The following is a 7,479-nucleotide window of genomic DNA, read 5'->3' on the forward strand; positions in this document are numbered from 1 at the left end:
GAGGAGTCGACCCTCGATGCGCTTATTCGCGCAGTCCGAGGTGCCGACGCGCGAAATGCCTAGCCGCGGGCTCGAGGAGTCAACCCGCGATGCGCTTATTCGCACAGTCCCAGGTGCCGACGCGCGAAATGCCTATCCGCGGTGTCGAGGAGTCGACACTCGATGCGCTTATTCGCGCAGTCCCTGGTGCCGACGCGCGAAATGTCTATCCGCGGGCTCGAGAAGTCCACCCTCGATGCGCTTCTTCGCGCAGTTCGAGGTGCCGACGCGTGAAAAGCCTAGCCGCGGCCTCGAGGAGTCATCCCGCGATGCGCTTATTCGCACAGTCCCAGGTGCCGACGCGCGAAATGCCTAGCCGCGGTCTCGAGGAGTCGACACTCGATGCGCTTATTCGCACAGTCCCTGGTGCCGACGCGCGAAATGCCTAGCCGCGGGCTCGAGAAGTCCACCCTCGATTCGCTTATTCGCGCAGTTCGAGGTGCCGACGCGTGAAATCCTAGCCGCGGCCTCGAGGAGTCATCCCGCGATGCGCTTATTCGCACAGTCCCAGGTGCCGACGCGCGAAATGCCTAGCCGCGGTCTCGAGGAGTCGACGCTCGATGCGCTTATTCGCGCAGTCCCTGGTGCCGACACGTGAAGTTCCTAGCCGCGGGCTCGAGGACTCAACCCTTGATGCGCTTTTCGCGCAGTTCGAGGTGCCGACGCGCGAAATGCCTAGCCGCGGGCTCGAGGAGTCGATCCTCGATGCGCTTATTCGCGCAGTCCGAGGTGTCGACACGCGAAATTCCTTGCCGCGGGCTCGAGGAGTCGACCCTCGATGCGCTTATTCGCGAAGTCCGAGGGGCCGACGCGCGAAATGCCTTGCCGCGGGCTCGAGGAGTCAACCGTCGATGCGCTGATTCGCGCAGTCCGAGGTGCCGACGCTCGATATGCGTAGCCGCGGGCTCGAGGAGTCGACCCTCGATGCGCTTATTCGCGCACTCCGAGGTGGCGACCCATGATATGCCTTGCCGTGGGCTCGAGGAGTCGACCCTCGATGCGCTTATTAGCGCAGTCCGAGGTGTCAACACGCGAAATTCCTAGCCGCGGGCTCGCGGAGTCGACCCTCGATACGCTTATTCGCGCAGTCCGAGGTGCCGACGCGCGAAATTCCTAGCGGCGGGCTCGAGGAGTCGACCCTCGATGCGCTTATTCGCGCAGTCCGAGGTGCCGACGCGCTAAATGCCTAGCCGCAGGCTCGAGGAGTCAATCTCGATGCGCGTACTCGCGCATTCCGAGGTGCCGACGTGCGAAATTCGTAGCCGCGGGCTCGAGAAGTCCACCCTCGATGCGCGCGCAGTTCAAGGTGCCGACGCGCGAAATGCCTAGACGCGGGCTCGAGGAGTCGATCCTCGATGCACTTATTCGCGCAGTCCGAGTAGTCGACACGCGAAATTCCTAGCCGCGGGCAAGAGGAGTCGACCCTCGATGCGCTTATTCGCGCAGTCCGAGGTGCCGACGCGCGAAATGCCTAGCCGCGGGCTCGAGGAGTCGACCCTTGATGCGCTTATTCGCGCAGTCCGAGGTGCCGACGCGCGAAATGCCTAGCCGCGGGCTCGAGGAGTCGTCCCTCGATGCGCTTATTCGCGCAGTCGGAGGTGCCGACGCGTGAAATGCCTAGCCGCGGGCTCGAGGAGTCAACCCGCGATGCGCTTATTCGCACAGTCCCAGGTGCCGACGCGCGAAATGCCTAGCCGCGGTGCCGAGGAGTCGACACTCGATGCGCTTATTCGCGCAGTCCCTGGTGCCGACGCGCGAAATGCCTAGCCGCGGGCTCGAGAAGTCCACCCTCGATTCGCTTATTCGCGCAGTTCGAGGTGCCGACGCGTGAAATCCTAGCCGCGGCCTCGAGGAGTCATCCCGCGATGCGCTTATTCGCACAGTCCCAGGTGCCGACGCGCGAAATGCCTAGCCGCGGTCTCGAGGAGTCGACGCTCGATGCGCTTATTCGCGCAGTCCCTGGTGCCGACACGTGAAGTTCCTAGCCGCGGGCTCGAGGACTCAACCCTTGATGCGCTTATTCGCGCAGTCCGAGGTGCCGACGCGCGATATGCCTAGCTGCGGGCTCGAGGAGTCAACCTCGATGCGCGTACTCGCGCAGTCCGAGGTGCCGACGTGCGAAATTCCTAGCCGCGGGCTCGAGAAGTCGACCCTCGATGCGCTTATTCGCGCAGTCCGAGGTGACGACGCGCGGAATGCCTAGCGGCGGGCTCGAGGAGTCAACCTTCGAAGGACTTATTCGCGCAAGCCGAAGTGCCGACGCGCGAAATGCCTCGCCGCGGGCTCGAGGAGTCAACCCTCGATGCGCTTATTCGCGCAGTGCGAGTTGCCGACACGTGAAGTTCCTAGCCGCGGGCTCGAGGAGTCGACCCTCGATGCGCTTATTCGCGCAGTCGGAGGTGCCGACGCGTGAAATGCCTAGCCGCGGGCTCGAGGAGTACTCCCGCGATGCGCTAATTCGCACAGTCCCAGGTGCCGACGCGCGAAATGCCTAGCCGCGGGCTTGAGAAGTCCACCCTCGATGCGCTTATTCGCGCAGTTCGAGGTGCCGACGCGTGAAAAGCCTAGCCGCGGCCTCGAGGAGTCATCCCGCGATGCGCTTATTCACACAGTCCCAGGTGCCGACGCGCGAAATGCCTAGCCGCGGTCTCGAGGAGTCGACACTGGATGCGCTTATTCGCGCAGTCCCTGGTGCAGACGCGCGAAATGCCTAGCCGCGGGCTCGAGAAGTCAACCCTCGATGCGCTTATTCGCGCAGTCGGAGGTGCCGACGCGTGAAATGCCTAGCCGCGGGCTCGAGGAGTCAACCCGCGATGCGCTTATTCGCACAGTCCCAGGTGCCGACGCGCGAAATGCCTATCCGCGGTGTCGAGGAGTCGACACTCGATGCGCTTATTCGCGCAGTCCCTGGTGCCGACGCGCGAAATGTCTATCCGCGGGCTCGAGAAGTCCACCCTCGATGCGCTTCTTCGCGCAGTTCGAGGTGCCGACGCGTGAAAAGCCTAGCCGCGGCCTCGAGGAGTCATCCCGCGATGCGCTTATTCGCGCAGTCCGAGGTGCCGACGCGCGAATTGCGTAGCCGCGGGCTCGAGGAGTCAACCCTCGATGCGCTGATTCGCGCAGTGCGAGTTGCCGACACGTGAAGTTCCTAGCCGCGGGCTCGAGGAGTCTACCCTCGATGCGCTTATTCGCGCAGTCCGAGGTGCCGACGCGCGATATGCCTAGCCGCGGGCTCGAGGAGTCAACCGTCGATGCGCTTATTCGCGCAGTCCGAGGTGCCAACGCGCGAAATGCCTAACCGCGGGCTCGAGGCGTCCACCCTCGATGCGCTTATTCGCGCAGTCCCAGGTGTCGATACGTGAAATTCCTAGCCGCCGTCTCGAGGAGTCGACACACCACGCGCTTTTTCGCGCAGTCCAAGGTATCGACACGCGAAATTCCTAGCCGCGGGTTCGAGAAGTTGACCCTCGATTCGCTTATTCGCGCAGTCCGAGGTTCCCACGCGCGAAATGCCTAGCGGCGGGCTCGAGGAGTCAGCCTTCGATGGACTTATTCGCGCAGTCCGAGGTGCCAACGCGCGAAATACCTAACCGCGGGCTCGAGGAGTCGACCCTCGATGCGCTTATACGCGCAGTCCCAGGCTTCGATACGCGAAATTCCTAGCCGCCGTCTCGAGGAGTCGACACACCACGCGCTCGTTCGCGCAAGCCGAAGTGCCGACGCGCGAATTGCCTCGCCGCGGGCTCGAGGAGTCAACCCTCGATGCGCTTATTCGCGCAGTCCGAGGTGCCGACACGTGAAGTTCCTAGCCGCGGGCTCGAGGAGTCAACCCTTGATGCGCTTATTCGCGCAGTCCGAGGTGCCGACACGCGATATGCCTCGCTGCGGGCTCGAGGAGTCAACCTCGATGCGCGTACTCGCGCATTCCGAGGTGCCGACGTGCGAAATTCGTAGAGGCGGGCTCGAGAAGTCCACCCTCGATGCGCGCGCAGTTCAAGGTGCCGACGCGCGAAATGCCTAGCCGCGGGCTCGAGGAGCCGATCCTCGATGCACTTATTCGCGCAGTCCGAGTTGTCGACACGCGAAATTCCTAGCCGCGGGCAAGAGGAGTCGACCCTCGATGCGCTTATTCGCGCAGTCCGAGGTGCCGACGCGCGAAATGCCTAGCTGCAGGCTCGAGGAGTCGACCCTTGATGCGCTTATTCGCGCAGTCCGAGGTGCCGACGCGCGAAATGCCTAGCCGCGGGCTCGAGGAGTCGACCCTCGATGCGCTTATTCGCGCAGTCGGAGGTGCCGACGCGTGAAATGCCTAGCCGCGGGCTCGAGGAGTCAACCCGCGATGCGCTTATTCGCACAGTCCCAGGTGCCGACGCGCGAAATGCCTATCCGCGGTGTCGAGGAGTCGACACTCGATGCGCTTATTCGCGCAGTCCCTGGTGCCGACGCGCGAAATGTCTATCCGCGGGCTCGAGAAGTCCACCCTCGATGCGCTTCTTCGCGCAGTTCGAGGTGCCGACGCGTGAAAAGCCTAGCCGCGGCCTCGAGGAGTCATCCCGCGATGCGCTTATTCGCACAGTCCCAGGTGCCGACGCGCGAAATGCCTAGCCGCGGTCTCGAGGAGTCGACACTCGATGCGCTTATTCGCACAGTCCCTGGTGCCGACGCGCGAAATGCCTAGCCGCGGGCTCGAGAAGTCAACCCTCGATGCGCTTTTCGCGCAGTTCGAGGTGCCGACGCGCGAAATGCCTAGCCGCGGGCTCGAGGAGTCGATCCACGATGCGCTTATTCGCGCAGTCCGAGGTGTCGACACGCGAAATTCCTTGCCGCGGGCTCGAGGAGTCGACCCTCGATGCGCTTATTCGCGAAGTCCGAGGGGCCGACGCGCGAAATGCCTTGCCGCGGGCTCGAGGAGTCAACCGTCGATGCGCTGATTCGCGCAGTCCGAGGTGCCGACGCTCGATATGCGTAGCCGCGGGCTCGAGGAGTCGACCCTCGATGCGCTTATTCGCGCACTCCGAGGTGGCGACCCATGATATGCCTTGCCGTGGGCTCGAGGAGTCGACCCTCGATGCGCTTATTAGCGCAGTCCGAGGTGTCAACACGCGAAATTCCTAGCCGCGGGCTCGCGGAGTCGACCCTCGATACGCTTATTCGCGCAGTCCGAGGTGCCGACGCGCGAAATTCCTAGCGGCGGGCTCGAGGAGTCGACCCTCGATGCGCTTATTCGCGCAGTCCGAGGTGCCGACGCGCTAAATGCCTAGCCGCAGGCTCGAGGAGTCAACCTCGATGCGCGTACTCGCGCATTCCGAGGTGCCGACGTGCGAAATTCGTAGCCGCGGGCTCGAGAAGTCCACCCTCGATGCGCGCGCAGTTCAAGGTGCCGACGCGCGGAATGCCTAGCCGCGGGCTCGAGGAGTCGATCCTCGATGCACTTATTCGCGCAGTCCGAGTTGTCGACACGCGAAATTCCTAGCCGCGGGCAAGAGGAGTCGACCCTCGATGCGCTTATTCGCGCAGTCCGAGGTGCCGACGCGCGAAATGCCTAGCCGTGGGCTCGAGGAGTCGACCCTTGATGCGCTTATTCGCGCAGTCCGAGGTGCCGACGCGCGAAATGCCTAGCCGCGGGCTCGAGGAGTCGTCCCTCGATGCGCTTATTCGCGCAGTCGGAGGTGCCGACGCGTGAAATGCCTAGCCGCGGGCTCGAGGAGTCAACCCGCGATGCGCTTATTCGCACAGTCCCAGGTGCCGACGCGCGAAATGCCTATCCGCGGTGTCGAGGAGTCGACACTCGATGCGCTTATTATCGCAGTCCCTGGTGCCGACGCGCGAAATGCCTATCCGCGGGCTCGAGAAGTCCACCCTCGATGCGCTTCTTCGCGCAGTTCGAGGTGCCGATGCGTGAAAAGCCTAGCCGCGGCCTCGAGGAGTCATCCCGCGATGCGCTTATTCGCACAGTCCCAGGTGCCGACGCGCGAAATGCCTAGCCGCGGTCTCGAGGAGTCGACACTCGATGCGCTTATTCGCACAGTCCCTGGTGCCGACGCGCGAAATGCCTAGCCGCGGGCTCGAGAAGTCAACCCTCGATGCGCTTATTTGCGCAGTCCGAGTTGTCGACACGCGAAATTCCTAGCCGCGGGCTCGAGGAGTCGACCCTCGATGCGCTTATTCGCGCAGTCGGAGGTGCCGACGCGTGAAATGCCTAGCCGCGGGCTCGAGGAGTCAACCCGCGATGCGCTTATTCGCACAGTCCCAGGTGCCGACGCGCGAAATGCCTAGCCGCGGTCTCGAGGAGTCGACACTCGATGCGCTTATTCGCGCAGTCCCTGGTGCCGACGCGCGAAATGCCTAGCCGCGGGCTCGAGGAGTCGATCCTCGATGCACTTATTTGCGCAGTCCGAGTTGTCGACACGCGAAATTCCTAGCCGCGGGCTCGAGGAGTCGACCCTCGATGCGCTTATTCGCGCAGTCCGAGGTGCCGACGCGCGAATTGCGTAGCCGCGGGCTCGAGGAGTCAACCCTCGATGCGCTGATTCGCGCAGTGCGAGTTGCCGACGCGCGATATGCCTAGCCGCGGGCTCGAGGAGTCAACCGTCGATGCGCTTATTCGCGCAGTCCGAGGTGCCAACGCGCGAAATGCATAACCGCGGGCTCGAGGCGTCCACCCTCGATGCGCTTATTCGCGCAGTCCCAGGTGTCGATACGTGAAATTCCTAGCCGCCGTCTCGAGGAGTCGACACACCACGCGCTTTTTCGCGCAGTCCAAGGTATCGACACGCGAAATTCCTAGCCGCGGGTTCGAGAAGTTGACCCTCGATTCGCTTATTCGCGCAGTCCGAGGTTCCCACGCGCGAAATGCCTAGCGGCGGGCTCGAGGAGTCAGCCTTCGATGGACTTATTCGCGCAGTCCGAGGTGCCAACGCGCGAAATACCTAACCGCGGGCTCGAGGAGTCGACCCTCGATGCGCTTATACGCGCAGTCCCAGGCTTCGATACGCGAAATTCCTAGCCGCCGTCTCGAGGAGTCGACACACCACGCGCTCGTTCGCGCAAGCCGAAGTGCCGACGCGCGAATTGCCTCGCCGCGGGCTCGAGGAGTCAACCCTCGATGCGCTTATTCGCGCAGTCCGAGGTGCCGACACGTGAAGTTCCTAGCCGCGGGCTCGAGGAGTCAACCCTTGATGCGCTTATTCGCGCAGTCCGAGGTGCCGACACGCGATATGCCTCGCTGCGGGCTCGAGGAGTCAACCTCGATGCGCGTACTCGCGCATTCCGAGGTGCCGACGTGCGAAATTCGTAGAGGCGGGCTCGAGAAGTCCACCCTCGATGCGCGCGCAGTTCAAGGTGCCGACGCGCGAAATGCCTAGCCGCGGGCTCGAGGAGCCGATCCTCGATGCACTTATTCGCGCAGTCCGAGTTGTCGACACGCGAAATTCCTAGCCG

This window comes from Dermacentor variabilis, unplaced genomic scaffold, assembly GCF_050947875.1.
Source record: "Dermacentor variabilis isolate Ectoservices unplaced genomic scaffold, ASM5094787v1 scaffold_14, whole genome shotgun sequence".
Taxonomy (NCBI): domain Eukaryota; kingdom Metazoa; phylum Arthropoda; class Arachnida; order Ixodida; family Ixodidae; genus Dermacentor; species Dermacentor variabilis.